General features: G+C 36.1%; 1 long non-coding RNA gene across 1 annotated transcript; it reads right to left on the minus strand.

Annotated features, from left to right (window-relative positions):
- Nucleotides 1-13,871: 13,871 nt before the first annotated feature.
- LOC132632013 (uncharacterized) lies at nucleotides 13,872-16,184 on the minus strand. Its single transcript, XR_009579216.1, has 3 exons — nucleotides 15,628-16,184; nucleotides 15,062-15,108; nucleotides 13,872-14,298 (listed from the first exon to the last, which is right to left on the minus strand). It is a non-coding gene; the product is annotated as an uncharacterized LOC132632013 (long non-coding RNA).
- Nucleotides 16,185-23,828: the final 7,644 nt, after the last annotated feature.

The following is a 23,828-nucleotide window of genomic DNA, read 5'->3' on the forward strand; positions in this document are numbered from 1 at the left end:
GGCGACCAATTCGCTCTTCAAACGACGATTTTCGTCCTTGGCCGCATCGAGCTCGGGACGAAGGTTGGCAAGAACAGCCGCCCGACCCAACTCTTCCTCTCTTTCTCGGAGAAGATGCTTATATTTCTCCGTTTCTCGGCCTTGGGCATCTAGTTGGCCTCGAAGATCGTCCCTCTCGTGTTGGGCACGGATGAAGGCCTCATTGACCAGTATCACACTCTGCAAGAAAAACAAACATGAAGAATCAAACAAAGTGAGCATAAAGTCTGATGATATATAAGGGTGGCTGAGGGTCTTACCCGGTTGCCCGCGTGCATGCCTTCATTCATAAGGCACTGCCAGGTGACCCCGGTCATTTTACGCTTGTCCGAGTCGGAGACAAGAGGCCGTAAGTAGCTTGCTACTCCCACCGGGCGCGATAGAAAGCCGCAATCCTCGGGGACGGTGATTACGGTCGATCTAGTCCTTCTTGATTCTACGCTCGGGGCTGGGAAGATGGTCACCAGGTTATCTCTAGAGCCAGATTCTGACTGTCGGTTAGCCGGCCTCGTGGCTCGAGGAATTGGCAGATGTCCGAAACCCGCAGTTTCACCGGTAGCAGGAGGAGTGGTTGAAAACATATCTTCAAAATCTTCAGCTCTCGGAGCCGGGGTAGATGAACTTGGCGTGGACTTAATGTTTCTAGCAAAGACCGGGGGCTCCGCAGTGGAAACAGGTTCATGGTCGGGAGACGGATGTGCGTGAATGGGGGCTTCGGTCTCCGGAACTGGTTCAATCCTTTGATCGGCTGCAGTGACAGCCGTTTCCCCCGGTCCCTTCCTCCTCTGCAGGGGAGTATCTTCCGGAGAAGTTTCGCCTGAAATGTCGACAAAGTCAACCGACCGGAGAGGAGCCGGGGAAAGGATTTCTTCCGCACCTGAAGGAAAAACGGAAATCAAGAGACCTTCGTTGACAGAAGGCAAAGGCGGAACGGAGGCGGTCTCCTCGGGTACTGAAGCCGTTGACGGAGCCGGGTCTACCCTCCGAACTATGATGTCGGGCTCCGCTCCTTCTCTCGGGGGCCGGGCAACACCTCTTGCCTTCTTCCGTTTGGGCGGCTCCCCCTTTTCGGAGGGCCGTTTCCTTTTGGCAGCCTCGGCAAGAACACGGGAAAAACCCGCCGTGTCGAACGCGAACGCCGGAGCAGGGGAAGCTACCCCCGACTCCGATCTGGATGCCACCGAGCCCTTCGGCAAACCTGAACGACAAAGGCATAGGCAGGGCTGAGAAAACTGACGACCGCGAATGGCTAAAGATGCAACAGAAACGGAGGAAAGTCAAACGTTACCATGATTTTGAGCAATCCATCGACCACGTGACAAATGGGCCCATGTTCGGTCCTCATAAGGAAGCTGGCCGAGGAGTGTCGTGACCCATTCACTCAGATCACGAATAACCGGGGGAACAAATCCGTTTGCTGCGAAAAATAAGGAAAGGGCAATAAGGAAACAACACTAAAAACGGCTAAACAAGTAAGGACGATTGCTCAAAGGATCGAACTTACGCTTATCGTTCCACTTCTCCGGAAAAGGTAGATGGGCGGCCGGGATTATGTCCTCGGTTTTTACCCGGACATAGCGTTCTATCCATCCCCTGTCCCGGTCTTCGTCCATCTTCGAGAAGAACGGGTTCCGGCTACGCTTGGTTAGTTTTATGACACCGCCCCGGAATATTCTCGGACAATACAGGCGTATTAGGTGGCCCAGCGAGAATTCCTTCTCGGCTCTGTTGGCCAGCAGCCGGAGGCAAGCAACGACCCTCCAAACGATTGGGCCGATCTGTGCCAAAGTCACACCATAGGTCCGGCACATATCCAGTATGACCGTATCAATCGGGGGGTCGAGTTTAAGGGTAAAGGGATAAGAGTACACGTACAAGAACCCTTCCCGGTGGTCGGTAATGGATTCGTCCGGCCCGGGTGCAAAAACCCTCACTGGACGTGTGTTCCACCCGCAGTCTGCCCGGACTGTATCGAGCTTATCCTCGGTTATGGAAGAAGGATATCGCATCACGTCGTAACCCCGGTCTGAGACGGCAGAGGGCTTTTCCGCCTCGAGGTCTTTATTGAAGTTAAATTTGGCCGGTATAATATCTGAGGCCGTGGTCTCGGGGTTGCTCCTTTGTTTAGTCGGAGACACAGTCTCGGCCCTCGGGGATGAAACGGAGGGAATTTCGGGAGAAGTGGTTTCAGACATATTGTAGGAATGAAGGGAAGGGAATTTCGGAAGATAATGCAAAGGAAACAGAGGAAATGGTGATTTGAAGAGCGACTGGAGCAAAAGGCAGTTGGCGAGAATGATGACAAAATTAATCTCCCTTTCACGTAAAAATAAGCGAAGATTTGGTAGTAGATTTGCTGTAGAAAGGATGAAGGTAGAACGCAGAGGAGAGAAGAAACAAAAGGGAAGATCGTAAAAGTGAAAAAATGAGGAGATGAGGGGCTTTATATAGGCATAAGGAGGGGAACGATTATCGAGGAGGGCCAATCGGGGATCGCCACGTGCCCCATCATTAATGCGAAGCGACCCGAAACGACGTGCAAAAGGCGGTTGGCAGGAGCGGACCATCCGGAGCAGGACACGTGGCCGTCGAAGGAAAAGGCATGACGCAACTATTCCCGCCAAAATAAGGAGATAAAAATAGGCCATCCGGGAGGTCGGTTGTATGATTCATTCACTTCCTGTTACTCCGATGGATCGTTGACCCGGGAAGTGTGGGGGCTATCTGTATACGGTAAAAACCGGATATGAGTCATATCCGGAGAAACTATGGCTCGGAGGAAGAAAAGGGTCGGGAGTTCGCACGGGGGGCGTCACACCTTCCCGGATAAGCGCTTTAATCGAAGTTGAGCTGAGGCGCCCTTTGGTCCGGTCTCTATGCCACCGATGGTTCGGGGACTCTTCCCGAGGGTTCATCACCGTTGATCCGGACACCGTTTTCCCGTGTTTCCGTTGGTCCGTTATGACCGTTGCTGAAGCGCACCAGTGGTGTCACGTCATGGTCGGTCACCAACTATGCGTGTGTCAAACGGCGCCGTCAGTCCAATCCCACCAAATCCGTGCAGGGGTTATCCTTTTTATTGTTATTTTATTAATTCATATTGTATGAGGCCCATGGGCTCACTGCTATAAATAGGGCATATCCACCTCCCTTAAGGGGGTTGGACTCTTCTTACTTTCCAAGAACATTTGTAATAGAGGAACTCTTGTATACTAATTCTTCCATCATTTAATTCGGCCAAGGCCGCCTGTCATTGTGATTAGTGCATTTCATCTATCAAGTATCATACATTGCTCACTAACCTTTATATATCGCTAACCTTCAAATATTTTGTTTTCCTTGTCTAGTACACATCAAGAACAAAACACATATCCTATACCCACCTATAAATTTAATTGATTACCCGAATCCGGGGTAAACAATATTCAATGATGATTATGACGAAATGTACAATTATGAAAGGATTTTAACTTGTATATTATTCGCTGACGATCAGGGGCGGAGCCAGCCCTTCGGGTGGGGGTTCGGCCGAACCCAGTAGCTTTTGTCCGAACCATATATTTGTATTAAAATTTTTGTCAAATATGTACAAATTATTAATTAAGAACCCAACAACTTTAAAGAATTAGAACCCCGAACCCACAAGCTTCGAATCCTGACTCCGCCTCTGCTGACGATCATTAATGAAATTTCTAATTAAGAAAGGATTTTAACATATATTCATTAATGATTATATAACAACAACTTACTCAGTGTGATCTCACAAATGGAGTCCAAAAGTTTTTTAAGAATACAGGTTTCATAATTACTAGAGCAAAAGCTTTGCAAAAAATAATGTAAAAAGGAAAGTACTGCCAACCTCTCGCAGGTTGGCACTTGGCACCTCCTCATTGATGATTACAATGGAATTTTAATTTGTCTTACTCTTTAGATTACTGGCCAATTTCACATAATAATATTCTAATGTTACCTTAGCGAATTTAGTGTTCTCCCCGTTTTACTTTGTTGAGAATAATTTGACACGACACGCAATTTTAAATTTTTCTTGTTAAAAAATATTAGTTTAAATATGTTATAATATCTATCTATATTCTATCTATATAGAATAGAAGAGACAAAAACATGATATGATAACAAGTGTATCGCTAAAAAATTCGTATTTAAAAAATGATAAAAAATAAACGAAAAAGGAATGAAAAGAAAAGATAAAAAAAAAATTAAGAAACGATAACTGCACAAGTAAAAAAAAAATACGTTTTTGGCTCCTTTTTGTAGCAAATTATTTTTTCTACACTTTCAATAAAGAATTATTTATAAGAATATTTGTAGTGCTATGCTTAGGTAATTGTCTTGGTCTGGATAATTACTTCACCGGGTCAAACATCGACTTCCCCACTTTATCGTAATTATAGGAGTTTTAAAATTTAAAGATACCTTTCGCAAAAGAATTATTTTAATCAAACACCAAGATAAATAAAAATTTATTGACAGATAAAGATTTAAAATTAAAAAATTTAATACTTAAAGTTTTTTTGAAATGCTTATAACTTTCCCATTTCATCGTAATTGTAAGAGTTTTTAAATTCAAAAATACCTTTTTTAAAATAAAATGTACACGTGCAACAACTGCTACATCCAATTTCCAAGGTAGCGTCCTTGAGTGCTTTTCTTAGTGAAGGTCCAGAGTTTTTTCTCTTGCACTTCCAAAGAAAAGAAAATGAAGCCGCCTTATCTACTGAAAAGAGATCTCAACATCTAATTAAATTCCTTTCTCTTCCTCCTTTCAGAGAAAGTTAAGAAAAATCCAATTGTGCAGAGGAACATATTCTATAGTGAAAGTGCAACCAAATACTATTGTTGTACTAAGATCTTAAATTTAAAGTAATTTTGCAGCATCATGACCTCATCCCTAATGAACAAAATAGTGCTATAATATGAGCAGATAATGACCATATTGATAAGGTAATGATATTTTTAAATATTTCAATGTTTATAACTAATTGGAACAATGTCCACTGCCTAAGTCATACTTTATCATAGTCCTTATATTCTTTTTCAAGTCTTTTATCTCTCAGGTGGTACATTAATACTTCAATTTCAAAATCATAGCTATAGATTGCGGACTCAGTAATTCGAGTAGTTTCTGTAATTTTTGAACAACTTCCCGAGGTGCTAAATCTCTCAAGGTACTCTAATGTCAATTTTGGTTAATGTATTTGACATTAATTTACTTTTTCTTTTTTAATATAATTAAGTTTTATCTTATTTATTTGTGGTAGCTACTGCTTCCTTTTATCTGCTCTATCTTGACTTATTCGCTTTCTTTAGTTTCATTTGCATTTTGCTTTGAACTGCTTGTGCTTATCTAACCTTTCTCGTTGTGTTTTCTCTTGAGCTGAGGGTTTTTCGGAAATAGCCTCCCTATCTCGGAAGATAGAGCTAAGGCCGGCGTACACTTTACCCACCCCAGACCCCACATTGTGGGATTTCACTAGGTATGTTTACATAATTAAGTTACTTGCTGCACTTGAATTATGGTGTTTATCACTGTTATGATGACTTTACTTTTTATAATTGGTTTTGATTTATTCTTTCCAAATTTTGTATTTTCAGGAATAAGGAGATTGATAAATAAGAAGATTAACTAACTCCAATGATTGATTTTTATTTGTTTTTAAATTTAGTAAAATCATTATTTATTCTAATCCATATTTAAGGTGTGTTTGATATTAAATTAAATATTTTTGTAAAAAAATAGGTTTTGAAAATTTCAAGAAATCAAACTTTAAAGCGGCAAGTAGTAGAACGTTGGAGAAGTAGTAACACCAGTATATCCAAACGTTCTCTACCACATATGAAAAAAAACAAGTACATCCATGTCCGATCTTATTTTTTTATCCATGCATTAGCAATATTTCTGATTTTTATTTGTTTTTAAATTTAGTAAAATCATTATTTCTTCTAATCCATATTTAGGGTGTGTTTGATATTAAATTACACATTTTTGTAAAAAAAAAAAATAGGTTTTGAAAATTTCAAGAAATCAAACTTATAAGCGGCAAGTAGTAAAACGTTGGAGAAGTAGTAACACCAGTATATCCAAACATTCTCTACCACATAAAAAAATTAAAAAAAAAATTAAAAAAGTGCATCCATGTCCGATTTTTTTTTTAATCCATGCACTAGCAATATTTCATCCATATTCAAAGTCCCCTGATTTGTCCCATAAGTATAGTTTCACGAAAAAAAGTACAAATTTGTTGGTAAGTGATTGATTCGGGGAGACTAAAAATGAGAGTGGAGCACGAACTCAAATGGAGAGAAGAAAATATCAACTAAAGTTGCTGAAGTGACGAAAGGTGAAGATGCAAAAGGAGTACGCAACAGATCTAAGAAATTTAAAAGATGAAGCAACCAACATACTGGAAGATGGTCCTTCCATAAAAGCACCGGCGGATTGGCTTCCAAAATAAGCAAAGTCTTACAAAACTAATTATCTCTGCCGGTTTCATTTTATGTAACACTTTTATCGTTTTAGGTTGTTTTAAAAAAAATGACATATTATTATGTTTGAAAACTCTTTAATATGAGCTTTCTATTTGATCTTTTTGTGATTTTTCACTCAGTATCCCTGTTAATTTGAAATCGTATTGAGAAGTCTTACTTTAAGTGCAAAAGTTTCTTATTAAAGGCGACTTTATATTCTTCTAATGACATGTTGTTATAGTCACGTAATTGTCATTGTATATTTAATATATCACAAGTTCTAACAATATTTATGTCATATGACAAAAGGCTTTTCATTCTTTTTCTAATTACATATCGTTTACCAGGCAAACACCACATTGTAAAATGAAAGTAACGGAGGAAGTAGTTCATTACTAGCACATAGATTTTGTTCTAAGTTTAGCTACAACTTGGCTGTATTCGTGATTTGTTGGTGAAAATTTTTGACATCTGATTTGTATATAGAGAATAGAGATGGTATACATGTAAGAAATAAAAATTTTGAAATCTGATTTGTATATAGAGTAATATACATGTAAGAAATAAAAACACATATTTCTCTATTTCTTACACCGTTACTCTAAGAAATAAAAACCTTCCGTCAGTTAATGATTAATCGTACTTGGCTATTTCTTTGTTTTCTGCAAATTGAAATTTTAGAAAAAATGAATTTGAAGTGCCATAATATCACAAGTGGAGGCAAGGATTTATTATAATGGTAGGAAAATTCATTGGAAGAGGCCATAAAATCACGACAGCTCTTCAAGAGTATGTGCGCTTTTTTATATCCTATTATGAATCATTATATATGATTCTATTCATTTTTGATGATTTTAGTATCGGTACAATTGAAATTAAATAACGAGAAAAATATCGCAAGAATATAATCATAAAATCCATTAAACGAAAACAATTGGAGGAAAATGTTAAACGAAATTGGCTAATTAAAATACTCAAACTTTATACATAACATCGATTTGCACAATGCAAGGTAAAAAAAGGTAACGAAAGTTACAATTGAATAAAAATGAAAGTTACAAGACATACAAATTCTTATTTATTTCTTCTTTATGTATGGTTAGAAAGGAGGCATTGTGAATACCATGGCGAGAATAAGCAAAGACAACTCTATGAGTAAGTAAGTAATGAACAAAAATATTCTTCATAAATATACAAACTGATGCATTGTAAACAATACAATAAAAGTTTGAAACTAAAAGAAATTTTAGGAGGTACGTAAGGAAATATATATTTATATAAGAAGTGTAGTGGATAAGGGTGTACATGGACCGGGTTGGTTCGGATTTTTAAAACACCAAATCAAACTAATTGCGTCGGGTTTTTTAATTTATACACCAAACCAAACCAATAAGATTCGGGTTTTTCAACCTCGGGTTGTCTCGGGTTATTCGGATTTTTTTTCCCGGAATATTCTTGATACAAAACATATAACTTTTACTTCAAATATTTCTTTAGTCCTAGTAAGATACAACTATGTAATTAAGGTGTTTCATAAGAAAATAACACAAAATGTGAGAAGAGTGATGACGTTGTATTAAAATATTCAACAAAAGATAACAAAATCGGTTAAAATAAATATTGCTGATTAATAAACCATAAAGAAAATAACCATAATCTAAAAATACTAAGTCATACTAAAATAAGTACGGCTAATAAGTATTATTTACATGACAAGAAAAAAAAACTTAAGTTATGTATTTTCACCCTCTAAATCAATTATGCAAAACTAAAGAATAGATATCCAACATTATTGTCATTCCTAGTGGTAAATTGAATTTCTTTTATTAATATTAGTGTTGACTTGATTTTGGTTTAGACTTTATACGAGTTACTAACATCCATAGGATATAAAACTTATTCGCATTCAAAATTCTAAGTTCAAGCTTTAATAATATGATAATAGATTAAAAACTACGAAAAAATTTAAGAAATATTTATAAATTACATTACAAATAAATATTTTAAAAATTGAATAAATGTAATGTCGGTTTGGCTTGGTTCGGTTTGATTTTTTTTAGCTAAAATCACACCAAACCAATTATGGTCGGGTTTTTTTTTTCAACACCAAACCAAGTCAAACAAAACCACTAGTCGAGTTTTTTTCTCGATTTGACTCGGATTATCAATTTGGTGTGATTTGTCGGTTTACTTTGTACACCCCTAGCAGTGGACAAGGATATATAAAGTCAATTGATAAGTTAATACAAAGTTTTTATTAGAAATGTAATAAACAAAAATAAGGAACATAATAAAAGTTGTTCAATATTGATATGATTCACTTCTTGCAATTTTGTAAAGGCTCTATTATTAAGTACAGTGTATTAAATAAGATGATATTGAGATTTTGATAAAGAAATATGATCCAACATACACAAATAAGCCAAACTACATATGATATGATTCTTATTTTTTATATTGACCGCACATTGCGCGGGTACAAATACTAGTTTACTACTAGAAATAGAAGTTTTTCCCATTAACATTTTATGGGAATTTGTGCTATAAAATATGATTTTCCCACCTTATTCTCACTGAACGATCTCACTGGGAAATGCATGGTGAAAAACAGGTTCTCATTGAAATACTGGGAAACTTCCTAATTTTTTCGTGTGAAAACTCTACTATTTAGGTTTTCCCACCGACATTCAGTGGGAAATCAATGGGAAAATAGTAATTTTTCAATAGTGATTTGTGTGCTTATAAGACTTTTAGAACTTGTGAAGTCCAACATATCATAACATTTATATGACTATAAAAAATTTCTACTGAGAATAAATGTGAAGCTAAGGTTAAATTATTCTCAAATATAGGAATGCGTCATTTTCTTAACGGATTAATAAAAATAGTCGCAAATAAAGTGAAACAAAGAGAGTATGAGTTTACCGTAAATGTTTAATATTGTTACGGATTTCAACATTTATTCACGGATAATAATATAATCAAACTTATGCATCACCAGTGCTAATTGTACAATATCTACTGCAGGTTACTTATCTCATTTTTGTAGGTTATTAAATGCACTTATTATGAGTAATTATATGTAATCACTTTTTAAACGATCTATTACCGTAAATTTCTTGCATTATCAATATAATATAAAAGTTAAAATTCATTCCTGAATTGGCCTTAGACTTAAAAGTATGCACTAGCAAGTTTCTTTTACAACATTAACTTCGTCGAAAAACTTTTCCCGAAAGTTGTTCAAAAAGCTCTTCCAAAAGTTGTCCAAAAATTTGAACTCGTGAGTTTTGAATTATGAAATCTCAACTTTTCATCGGTATACATCATCTTCTTATTTTTAAATAATATATAGTAAAATAGCCGGTTATGTAGAAGCATATTTGTATACAGTAAAAATCGGACTTATGCAAAATCGGTAAAATCGGGGACCGAGGGTAGGAAGAAACAAGCACGAGTATGAAGTCTTTCCTTCGGACCGGGGGGATTGCACAGATGCGGTTGATCCGAAAAAATTGAAGTAAATCTGTTTGGTCCGATATCTCCGAACCAAACTCTGCATCGCAATTAGTCCGGTTTCTCCACGACCGAATTGATCGTGGCCATTAGTCCGGTTTCTCCATGACCGAATTGATCGTGGTCGTTGGTCCGGTTAACCAGTTGCAGAGTTGTCACGCGTCAAGACCGTTCTATCACGTTGTACTGATAACCGTACGGGTGTCAAACCGTACGGTCCTACCTTATCCTTTTAGGGCTTCTTTATTCTAAAAGGGTTTTGTGTTGTATGTAAGGCCCATAAAGCAAAACTATAAATAGAGGACATTTCCCTACTTTTAGTGGTTAGCTTTGGAGATCAAGAATATGGTAATAGAAAGTATATATATTGAAGCTCTCTCTCTTTTGGTCCGGATCAGTGATGTTTCATTTATGCCTATTCATCCAAAATAATTAGCTTAAACATAAATATCTACATCTTTATTCAAGCCATTAATGCATATATTCACATACACATACTACAACACGCAGATCCATAAAATTTCTCATAAACCCAAAATAGATTAAAAATCATCCAATTTCCTATACTTTACTTACAAATTCAATTGTTACCGAAATTCGAGGTAAACAATATTATTCACACAAAAAAATGAAAAATTCTCTAGACGGTAAACTTGTGGCGAAGATTATAATTGTGAAGAGTCATAAATCAAATAAAAAATATTATTCAATTATCATTAAGTAGTAAGAACTTTTATACATAACGTAGTCAGCGGCGGAGCCAGAGGAGTACAAAGGGATCAATTGAACCCCCTTTCGCTGAAAAATTATGCTGTGTAGATAGGGCAAAAATGAATTTTTTGCATATATATATGTAGTTGAATTGCCTTATCAAAAAATTTTATTTTATTTTTGAATCCCTTACTTAAATTCCTGGCTCGACCACTCAAGGTATATTTATTTAGTTAGCTTAAACACTAATTAATTAGATATAATTTCTTTTTCAATCATTAGAGTGATGATAAATGAACTCAAAAGACAAAATAACTGCAAAGTCGTCACACAATGCAAGTAGCTTTCTTCCCAAAAGAAAGTTAGAAATATTGTATTGTATTCCAGTCGACATGGGTCCAGATTGTATTTTATGTAGGTGGTTGAATGAGCAGAGCTTACATTAATTTCAATTCATATATTTCGTGATTGAGATCGATCACATTACTAATATATTTATTGTATTCAGTCGACATGGGTCCAGATTGTATTTTATGTAGGTGGTTGAATGAGCAGAGCTTACATTAATTTCAATTCATATATTTCGTGATTGAGATCGATCACATTACTAATATATATATATATATATGGAGACTTTTGTAATCCTCACAATAATTTTCCAATTTTTTAAAACCTTTTAATTAATTACTTTTAGGTCATAATCTTATTTATTTAAGTCAATTTTATTTTTTATTTTTAAGGTCTACTTTTCAAAAGCTATCGAACCTGGGGACTTTTGTAGTCCTCACAATAATTTCCAAATTTTTTTTAAACTTTTTAATTAATTACTTTTAGGTCCTAATCTTATTTATTTAAGTCAATTTTTTTGTTTTTTTGTTTTTAAGGTCTACTTTTGAAAAGCTATCGAACCTCCTGCCCCATTTGTCATGTTCTTTGGTTTTCTGGTTGGTGCTCGATATCCGCATTTGAGCCCAATTAATCCAGATAATTCGCACTGTATCACGCTTATTCGGGGGGAGCGCTTCCTCCAAAGATTTTTTTCATATCCATGTTCGAACCCCTAATCCCTAATTAAGAGAGGAGTAGCTCCATCTGTTGCACAAGTTAAATTATGTATTTGTCTTAAAAGTTCATTAACTATGTATAGATTATTTATTTAGAACTAAATAACTTCAGAAAATTAGGATACATAAGTTATAAATGTCAAATTCTAGCTCTACATTTGATTTGAAGTAAATAATTTCATCAAAATGGAAGTTAAAATATTAAAGGAGTGGAATGAAAATTTTGCTTTCATATAACTACCCATTTGTGGGACTACAATGAGTATATGATTGTTGTTGTTGTACACTTGTAAAAAAAATTGTATACAAGTTGTGACTTTGTAAGTTAACTGGATCCATATAAAAGTGACCTGGGGAGGATGTTTCCCAAACCTTTAACCCGTTTGTATTTAGTTCTTCACACAATTCAAGTAATATAACTAATAGTGAAAGTACAGTTACTCAACCAGTGTAGATAGATATACTTTCGAAGTGGATACCATAACTATCATCATGAATTTTGTAGTTTCCTTTTTAATGGGATAAATGAGAAATCAATTGTAATACCTCATAAACTTGAACTAGGTGTGAATTTGTAAAAAAAAATCTAGTATTAAGATGATACTTTATCTATATGAATCCATTCTTGATGAATTCGGGTGGAGAATGGTCGTTTTGAAGTCAAACCAACTAGTGAAGTTCTTAAGGGCTCTTAGATTCGCCTAAGTTTTGATAGGTCTGTCTTCTGGGTGATTTTCGTGAAAATGTGTTGGGAATTTAGAAAAACTTCCTCAATGAAAGTTGTAGATCTTTGAAATAGCTTTCCAACGGTAGGTCTCCCATCCCGAGAAACGTTTTTTTACAAAGAGTTATGCCCGTTTTACTGAAGCCTGTCTTCGCTGAAAATTTTGTCTGTGTTACGATGAGACGTTACGGATCGTAACACGTGTTACGGGCCGTAATGTGGACCGTAACGTCTCCAAAATTTCCAGAAACTCTCTGAAAATTTTCACAAAGGGACGGTCCAAAGGACGGTCCGTAACACGAAGGACGGTCCATCCTTCAGAAGCGTCCCTTGGCCCGTTTTCACCAGAAAATTATAAAAAGGACCCTTGTTTTGTTTATTCCTCCACCTTCTAAACAACCCTAAGGACAAAAATCATTCCCCCAAGTCTTCAAATCAAAGGTAAGGACATCCCTAACATTACTAATTCATTCTAACATCAAATTCATGATTCTTAACATGATTATTGTGACAAAAAACTAGGATTTGCAACATAATTCCTTCCAAAGTGATTCAAGCTTTCGGGTGTTCTCATTAGAAAAGTGAATTGTTAAACCTTGTTTAACAAATTAAGGTATATCTCTTTTGAAAAATCTTATCTTGGAATGCATGACTTCTTTTCTTGAAAGTTCTTTATTGAATAAAAAAGGTAGACTTCTCATACAAAACCCTAATGTATGTCTCTCTTTTAAAAACTTATTTTGAATGAAAATCACTCTTTGAAAATATTATTGGTAACTATAAATTTTATTCAAGATTCTTTAATGAATGAAAGGAAAAATAATCTTTTCATGTTTTTTGAACCCTAGTTCATGTCTAAATGGTGGTTAATGTGTGTGAGGGGACAAACCCACATTAAACCTAGATTGTAACAAACCCTATATATGTATGAGCTATTATGAATGTTTCCCTCTATGAAAGATGCTTATTAATGCTAGTTAAGAGTTGGTAATGACATTTTCATTGATGAATTGAGACATGGAAATCTTTGTAAAGAAGTTGTACGTTTTCAAAACATTGATTGAAATGACTTATTCTTTCGATATGCATAATGAACGTTAATGTTATTGATGGTGTGACAACTTTGAGACAATTTGTGAATCGGCTTCTATGCTGTGAATTTTGTTGTGTGTTGTGTTTGGCCTAGCTACTCGGGAGGAAGGGTAGCCACTATGGATCCTAGTGTGTCTGTCACGACCCAACCCCGTGGGCCATGACTAGTGCCCGAACTGGACACCCGTATACGAACCTGCTACATATAATCAAACTGAATCTATGAATAATATGGAAACTTGCAAAAGAACTCCAACGGTTCATAACGTCGTCATATATGTATATTCAGAGATAAACTGTCTCCTGAGGAGTCACAACTGATCAAATAATAAAACGATACGCAAGCCGACAAGGCTGCCACTACACATCAATATCATGTCATATGCTAGCCGACAAGGCTGTCATTACAGAGGAACATATACATAGCACAACGTATAGACACAGCTGAACAGAGCTTATACACAACCCACACATATGTCTACAGACCTCTTAGAGTATCAACAGTAACATATGACGGGACAGGGCCCCGCCGTACCCCTGGATAAACATATACATATATATATCATGAGATCTGTATTAAAAGTCTAGACTCCGGAACAACGGAGCTCTCCAAGACAGCTGAGTGGAAGTCCTATGCTGAAGGGTCACCAAACCGACTATCTGTACCTGCGGGCATGAAACGCAGCCCCCCGAGGAAAGGGGGTCAGTACGGAATATGTACTGAGTATATAAAGCATGAAATACAGTACAAAGGATCGTAACTGAAATAGAGATTACCATAAACAAGTATGACTTTTTAAACATCAATACACTTGCCTTACGAAATGAAAATCATGCATATCAATATCATATATCATATATATAACGTGTCCCGGCCCTCTAGTGAGGGACTCGGTGAATAAGGTTGCCACATACCATCCTTGGCGCCATAATCACATCATCACACCATCACATCATCACACCATCACACCATCATATCATCACATCATATATATATATATATATATAACGTGTCCCGGCCCTCTAGTGAGGGACTCGGTGAACAATGCAGTGAAACTGTGCACGAAAACGTGTCCTGGCCCGGGACTCAGTGAAAGACATATTGAGGCACGCACGAGCAGAGTAGTGAGCAACTATATGCAATTTAAATCATATCTGAGACTTACTGGAATAATCAAAACGAACCATCAATTGCAAATCAAGACAATAGTCATAGCAAATACTTTTCGAATGTCACTGTGAATTATATCAAAATAGAACTCTGGAACCATATGTACGTATCAAAACATAATAAAGTAAGTTCTGGGAATCAATAACATTAGCCATCCTAGTGGCTCTAAGAATAGGAATTTCCTTGGAACCATATACACATCGTCTGTTCGTTTCATAAAGATCATGCCAAAAAGAAAGAAGGGTTAACTTTACATACCTGTTAGCGACTATTCGTAAATCCGTTCGCCTCGTCGCTCTTTTAGCCTATTTAATATAAGAGTAACGTTATCGTTAGTAACTATATTTTCTAGTTTATAAATCCGTAGGCCATCTCTTATAGAACTTATTCTTTTAACTTATATTCCTCGTTTAGGGGTTTCTATTAGTTAAATTCTTAATGAAAATCGGGCAGCATTTCCCCTATATATTCGCCTAACCCGATTTTCCAATTATCCTCCTGTTAACACAGAAATACCAACAATAACATATGGACATAGTCATATCTTCAATCCTTCCAATTTGACAAGGATAACAACATGTTCATAACAACACAACTTTAACCTTAACTATCCAATTCTTTCATTCTTTTACTATATAATCCATGATAGTAACAACCACAATGCAACTTAAAATCAATTCACCATCCTTACTCAACACAACCCTACTACACGGTCCAACTTGAACTCCCACATCAACATATATAACACTTCATATTCAACATACATCTATCAATTATACAAGTCTAAACATTCTCCAAAATGTGTAGAAAGGATTGAATCTTACCTTAGCAAATTGAGAACACCTAACGTTGTTGCATTTTGTAGATTAAGATTGCAAGGATTCTTGTTGCTCCAAGAATTAAATTCATGCTGCCACCCCCTTTGAATGTATGTAGCACCTTAGAAACCATTTTATTTGTTATCAAAATCTTGAGCTCAACTAAGAGCAACCATGGCCGAGAGTCCTTCTCTCTAGCTCACTTTGGGAAATAAATTGCTTCTCTCTCAAATTCCAATTTTGTGAATGAAATAATGGATCCACTTAGTCATCAAATGGGTATTTAGGTGTTGCCCTTGTTGTTTACACGTGCCCTCCTATGTGGCATCTATTTTTCTTTTTGTTGAAGAAAACACAAATTATCAAGGTATTTGTGGGGGAAAACGTTGCTAAGTAGATTGGTGAATCAAAGTGAGAAATCAGCTCCCACTATTGACGTGATTGTGTTGTGCTACTGCCAAGAAAATGTAGCTCACGTTCTAATGCTACTATGAAATAAATATTGCCTATATTTGCTTGAAAGATGAATCCTCTCAGTAAAGTGAAAAGAGATAAATGGAAGTCCTTTTTCCTTTACACATGGCATCCTTTTGGCCAACCCCCTTTAATACTCACTACTAATTATGCCACCTACACTTACATGCACGCATATAATTCCACCTACCCACTTACTCATATAATATATGTATATAATTTATCTATTAATTGATAATTATTATACATTGTAACAAAATAAATTCACAATTTAAAATACTAATAGTTCAAAAATATCTCATAAAAATTTACACATATACTAACATTATATCCAAAAAAAAAATATTTCATCACATTTTAATTCTCCAATCTGATCTCAAGTGTACAAATTTTGTTCTATAAATTCTCAAAATGGAAAAAAGTACTTTCTTTTCTCATGAGAAAATCATTTCTACCTTTATAATAAAGGAAATCCCATTTATAATCTTCCTCATATAATGTGTATAATTTAAAACATATTCGGAGGTAGTAATAATAGTAACTACCCGAAATCATAGTGGCCAAATATTTACTAAAAGGTTTTACTTAAAAGAAAATATATATGCCATATCAAAATAACATCTAACGGTATCAAGGTTGTCAAACATACTGGGTCTTATAATAATACCGTTATAAACCCTCTATAACCTCATGAATGACCTTAATCATGTACGAAATTTACGACATATCCTAACGCCAAGGTACGAGGTGTTACAGTGTCATTGCCTTCGGGAGGAAGAGTGGCCACCGCTGGGTTCGCTACCCGGGGTGTGATTTATGCCTAGCTATTCGGGAAGAAGGATAGCCACCGCGTACTACATATTCCGGTGTGATTTATGCCTAGCTATTCGGGAGGAAGGATAGCCACCGAGAATTATATGTTCCGGTGTGGTGCGCTATGCGCGATATGCTTGATTCTTGGGCCTGTATTGACATGTGTGACATTCTTATTCTCTTATGGAATTGTTGATGACTATCTTAATTGATTAAAAGGCATATTTGAAGTTGTAACTTGACAAGAGGCTTTATAAATGGGTTTTGATACTTATTATTGAGATACATAGACTGAATAATTGTTCTTACGTTGGTTTCATATGATTCTCAAGACTGATTTCTTCATGTATTATTTTACTTTATTTTTGTGTTATTCATTGTCCCCGAGGCACTCACTGAGTACGAAGTACTCAGGCATACCATTGTTGTTTTTTATGGTATGTTAGGTAACGGAGAAGAGCAGGTTCTTGATACTCCAGGCGTTTAGGAAGGACTTGCTATTGCGGCTGATTTGGTGAGCCGCCATATTCATTCGTGGGACACCCTATTGATTTACTTATTCATTACATTAGTTGTTCGGGCTGCGTCCCGATGATTCAGACTATTACTCATTTATCTTAAAAGCTCCCTAGTATACATTTGTGGGTAGTTATTGAGTTATTGATTAACTCTTAGGCACGTCGATATGTTTGACAAGTATAGATAACTAAAGACTTCCGCTGATTTAATTCTTATATGCATGAATTATTTACCTTTATTTTATAAACTGTTGGAGGCGAATGTTGAACCTGGCGGGTTCAAGTGTTATTATTGTATTGTTAGGTTCTTCCGATGTTGTTCATGACGTCAGATATCGGTCACGTCTAGGGTGAGTTTTGGGGCGTGACATCAATGGAATTGTCTCTTTTGACGATCGGGGGAGAAATTATCGAAAGGCTGAAAAACCTCCTAAAAAATATACCAGATCTTGAACCAAACCCCCCTAAAAATCATTTTTTTTTTCTTCAGCAGTAGCAATCTCATCTTGATACCGAATCCGAGTCCAAACCGCCTTTCTTTTTTTTGTTCTATTTTCGCGGATCCGTGAATACACAAAATCCAGAATTTGAGTTAATTTCGCAACGTCAAATCTGAAATGTTTCGAGTGTAGATTGGAAGCCCTGTACCCATTTCGCTGCACCTGCGAAAGGTCAGTAAACCCCTTTCATTTATTCTACATTTTTTATCATTCAATTTCTTTTGTCATTAGTAGTTTGGTTTTTCTTTTGTTAAATTAATATGTTTTATGGTTAAGTATGGTTTAAGTTTCGGTTTAAATTGTTATGTGACATGGGTTAGACGTTATCAGTTTTAAATTTTGTTAAGTATAAGTTTGGTCTTGAATCACTTGAATCTGCATGTTAGTTAAGTTAATGAGCTAGAACCAATTTGTGTATGGCTTTTGTTGGAATTGTGTGAACTCATATAAAATATAGAAGGGTATGCTGTTTCTGCTCCTGCGTTTATCACCCTGTCCATTAGAAATTTGTTTACTTGTGTAAATGACTGGTTTTGATTATATTGTGTTAGCTTGAAATCTGGTTTGATCAGGATTATCGAAAATACTTATGTAGCCTGTTTTTGATGATTTACATGATTCCTAAATAGTTGTTTGGTATTTGATAGCATAAAGTCATAGTTAAGCATGTGTATGTCTGGTTGTAGATCGATATAGAATGATTATTCCATATGATGTTAATTCTTAAGGAGCTTAAATTTGTTGTATATTAAGCCTTGATGATAAGTTATATACAAGTTTAGTATGAGGCTGCTTTAATCTAAAGCTAATTTATATTTGTTCTTCCAAAATAAGAACTCCAACTTGTTTCTTTTTTTCTTTGAATTTCGAATGCTGTTTTCTGGAAGAAAGTTTAGAAACCTTGAATCATTTTCGGTATTTCTCTTGAGAGGTTGAAAGAGAAAATCTTAAACTGGTAATGTCAAGTTTTGATTTGAAACATGCCATCTCTGTTTTCTTGCAGAAAATCCACATTAGCTTACAGATGATATTGCCATTAAAAAATGACCTGGTTATTCTTTCCAAATGCATGCTCATGTTAATACCTTGTTCTAGGCTATTCTGGAGCTGGCAGCACTCCTATTTTGTTGTATTTGGTGTCTGACATTCATTAAATAGCTTGACATGATCATGTTGAAGATTTAAACTGGAATTTTAATTAGCTATATAGGTATTTGAACCCTAATTTGCCTATTTTGGAACTTGTTGTTAAAAACCTTGTGTCTATGCAAGCATGTTCTAAGTACAAAGGTTTGGACTTCTGTTGGTTCATTCGTTAACCATGATCCAAATAGGAATTAGATATTAATCTCATCTAGCCTTCAGGTTCGCTACGTGTTAAAGATAAATTTGAAATAACTAGTTATGCCTTTCTCCTCTCTTGCTTGTATTAATCTGTGTTTGTAACTTCTATGCTCATCTACTTTGAAATGGCAGCTTTGATGATATACATATATCTGGTTCTAACTTGTTAAGTATATCCAGTCTTGCACTATGATAAGAATGATAATTTGTGGTAAAAATGATTGAAATTTGGTTTGTTGTTACCTTAAAAGGGTGAAATCTGGTCTGATTTGCTTAACCTCTTGAAATAGACATTGTGATCATAAGCATGAGCCTTAAAGATTCATTGTTGTATTCATGGAAACATTTTCAAAGGCCCCAGGGATTGCCTTCTTTTACTCACTGTCACTTCGATGCAGTTTGTTTAATTGCTAGTTTCATGGATGTCATGTATAGGCTAAATGATCCTCATGTTCTTTGGATTCTGCTCTTCTTTCGCTGATTTTATTTTGCCCAGTAATGTTTAGAGCACTTCTGCCCCTCTATCTTCATTTAGATCTATTGGGTGAAATATAACTATCTCTCAGCTCTGTGTATTATTTTACCAAGCATAGATTAACTAAATCTGATCTGAATTAGGAACCTAGTCCATCTGTAACTGTTGTCTCTATATTTATGGTATAAAATGCTTGTGGTCTATTTGTCTGCCCCTGAAGCAATGAACTGAAATATTGATTTAGGTGTTTTCACAGGCTATATGCGACTGGCAGTTATTTAGATATATCGAAGTTGCTTGTATTGATTAAGGCTGCTTGAAATGTCAATTTGTTGGTTCCATCATATATGAACTTAACGTATTCATCTTTGCTTAATTTTGTGCGATTGGCTATAAAAAAAAAAGATTGAGAATCCGTGTGTTGCAAGTGTATTGTGTACGAATGTGTATATATGAAATATACCTGGATATACATAGTATTCACACAAGTTGCTGAACTGTTTGTTTTGAATCTTGCATTATATATGGCTTTATTTATTGATTATACACTAATCCCTTTTCTTCCATTTTTTTGTGCATGACCATCACGTATGAGTCCGGGGGACTCGTTCTACTCCGCATTCGGTTTGGGCTAAGGCCCAACGTAAATCTCCTCTCCGTGTCAGCCCAACAGCAGTTCAAAAAAAAAAAAAAAAGAGGCTGCTGGGCCGAAACCCAGCAGTGACCCAGTAATAAGCAGCAGCGGCCCAGCAAAAAATAGAGCTGCTGGGCCGAAGCCCAATAGCGAACAAGGCCCAACAGCCCCAAAATGGCTGGGCCCATTTGATCCATTTTTTTATTTCATTTTCGTTTGATTGTGTATTATGTGACTAACGTTTTGTATTTTTGTTTTATCCTTGCTGATTTAGATGAACTTAGTAAATTTAGTGAGTTAATTTTAACATATTGGGTAGTAAATTTAGGAGAAAAACTCACAAATCAATCTCCCATAAGTTTCATCTTTCTTCTTTATATTGACGGTACCCATAATAGTTACCCCAAGAATAATTAGTGGCATAAATTCATTTTGAGTTAAAGGAATCACATTTTATTCTTATTATATTACTTCCAAGAAGTCATTAATGTGCAAATATAAACTCAGGCATATTTTAAATAACCCTTTAAAGTTTGAATCAATCATGCATGTCTTTAATTAAGCATAGTTCATAAAAAATAACAAAAGGGATGAAGAAGCTTATCAGTTATTTTGTATCTCATTTATACTTTTAAAACTCAAAGTCAATTAATACATCATCGTTCAGAATTGTTTAAATCTTCATCAAAACGCTGCACAAACTTGCGTTTTCTTCTATTTATTATTTTATGCAAATTTTATTTTAAATAGCGTTATTTTATAAGTTTATTTTAAATGGTATTTGAAACGTCCTTTTATGCTAATCATTATGTTTTTTCACAAATCTCATTCTAAATAGCTTTTTTTAAAGCCTTATCAACTTTTTTATAAATTCTATTCAACTTTTATAAATTCTATTGTTAATGGCATTTAGAATCTTCTTTTATACAAATTATTATATTCTTTCCTATAGGTTTTATTAGCATTTTATTTTAAGAACCTTAGCAACATTTATAAACTTTTATTTTAAATAGCATTCTAAAATCCCCTTTTATGCGAATTACTAGTCCCATTTTAACAACATTATTATTTGAAGTCCCTTTTTTATAAAATGACATTTAAAATCCTCTTTTGCACAAACTTTTATATTTTACAAGTCTTATCTGCACAAGCTATTTTCTTAAAATTGAAATACTATATCCAACATTGATTAATTAACCCAAGTTTGGTCGGATAACCGTAAGTTAACGGATTCTAAAGGATGTCTAACCCCTTCCCTTTAGGATAATATAGAACCCTTATCTAGAATCACACTGGTTAAGTAGACCATTAACAGAGGTTTAGCTTTAGCTTTACCTTAGTTAATATCTAGGTGTCCTAATTCACCGTAAAATCAATTAGGTGGCGACTCCTTAAAACAAGCAATATAGGAATCTCCAATATGTTGTACTCCGCTTCAACCCGGTTAAAATGGGGTATAACAGCTTGGCGACTCTGCTGGGGATTAAGTAGGTTCTTAGCCATAACAACTTAGGTTAATAATTGATTCGTTGGATGTTTGGTTTTTTATTTTATTTTTTGCCTTTACTGTTGCCTTATTTGTTTCTCTTATGTTTTAAGTAATTGTTTTATTATGTGAAATTTTCTATGTAATAATATGTTACTGCTTTCCTTAAATTGGCATTCCGTTCATATTTCCTCCACTTCTGGAAAACTCACACTATCACACGTACACGCGAGGTGTGTTTTGCGCACCCGCAAATTTTCTTCGTAGAATCCAAATTCTAGGAGAGTCGGCGTATGCGCGGGGTGCCCGAGTAACGGGGACCGCGTAGCCTTCTCACTCGAGTAGTCCGCTCGGGAACCTTGTGTCTAGTAAGCCAAATCTCAGAAAACCTTAAGATAGAGCTTTGCCACCAATTTATTTAAATCATGCATGCATAAGCCTTAGGTGGGTCGGTCCTTGGCATCGACTCCACGATTAGGAAACCTACCAGAATGTTGACGGGTTTCATAACCCAACAACCATAAGCATATTGTGTGTAACGTGATAATGATAGAAGGGTCCAAGCTTAAACATGACTCTTCGAGTTTGGAGGAAATCTTTATTTTTTCTTCTTTTTGTAGGATGGATTTCATCCCGCAGATCCCCAAAATCAAGATGGTTAGTGGCGTCCCAAGCAAGTTGATAGTATGGTGGGAAGATTTAGACTTAGGTGGTAGACTGGCGGTCACAAGGATGTTAAAGTTCCTCCCTTCGTTGTTTCAGATCACTCCAGACAGGCATATAATTAGGGCTTTACTCCAATTTTGGGACCCTGACCGAGTAGTGTTCAAATTTAAAGACTTCGAGCTAACGTCCACACTAGAAGAGATAAGCTACTTTACAAACTTGAAATACCAAGGGAAGGGTCAGATTATCCCGCACAGTCAATCGGGAAAGAAATTTCTCCGCTATTTGGGTTTGAACCACACAAAGGAACTTCGGTGTTTCGAAGGTAATTGGGTATCTTTGGACTATTTGTATGAGAGGTATGGACGTTAAGATGGGTATAAATTGTTCAAAAAATAATTTTCGTGCACTCCCGCTCATTGGCAAGTTAGACGACCCGTCGTATTCGCTGTAGCCTTACTTGGGATTTTGGTATTCCCACGTGAATACGGCCAGATCAGCACCTGCATTTGCTCTGTGGCTCGAGCACTTTTGAAGGGGTTGATGGTGCGCAACTCGCTTTAGTTCCAATGATTTTGGCAGAAATATTTCGGGCTTTAGGGAAATGTAGACGAGGAAAAACGAGTTTCTTTGAGGGTTGCAATACTCTCCTGCAGATGTGGGCAATGGAACATTTTTATCAGCGCCCGAATATGGCAGATATATGCTTAGGTGAGTCAAACAGAATTACTAGTTTTTATGAAAGGACGAAGGCGTTCGTATCTCCAGTTGGCACTCGCGACTGGTATGGGTTCTTGCCTTCCCACACTGGAAATCAAATCCAATGGAAGTATCCTTTGTTACCCCGTACCACGGCTTACGTAAGAGGAAAGGAAAATTATTACTTTAAGCTTATTGGACTAAAGGGCATCCAGCCATACGCCCCGGTGCGCGTGCTTCGGCAGTTCGGTATAGATCAGGTAATCCCTCTCCAAGCTGACATGAGCGGCTCTGAAATATTTTTTGGGCAGGACTTTAGAATTCCTAGAGCTGGCTTAATTTTCGATGAATGGGTTAACATTAATCCAATAGACATTGGGGTTGGACCGGCGGAAGGTAGTCCAGAATATCGTGCATGGCTGCAAGAAGATTATGGTAGCATAGAGCCTAGCCCAGCGGGCGAATCAGGTTTTGAAGACAGGCGAAAGACAATCTGGATAAGACATGCTCGCTTGGGGACCATGGTTGTCACTCCCGAGATGTGGGATCAAATGACGAACATCATGCAATATTTCAGAAATACGGGAGCACGGTCTAA

The sequence above is a fragment of the Lycium barbarum genome, chromosome 3, assembly GCF_019175385.1.
Source record: "Lycium barbarum isolate Lr01 chromosome 3, ASM1917538v2, whole genome shotgun sequence".
Lineage (NCBI taxonomy): Eukaryota > Viridiplantae > Streptophyta > Magnoliopsida > Solanales > Solanaceae > Lycium > Lycium barbarum.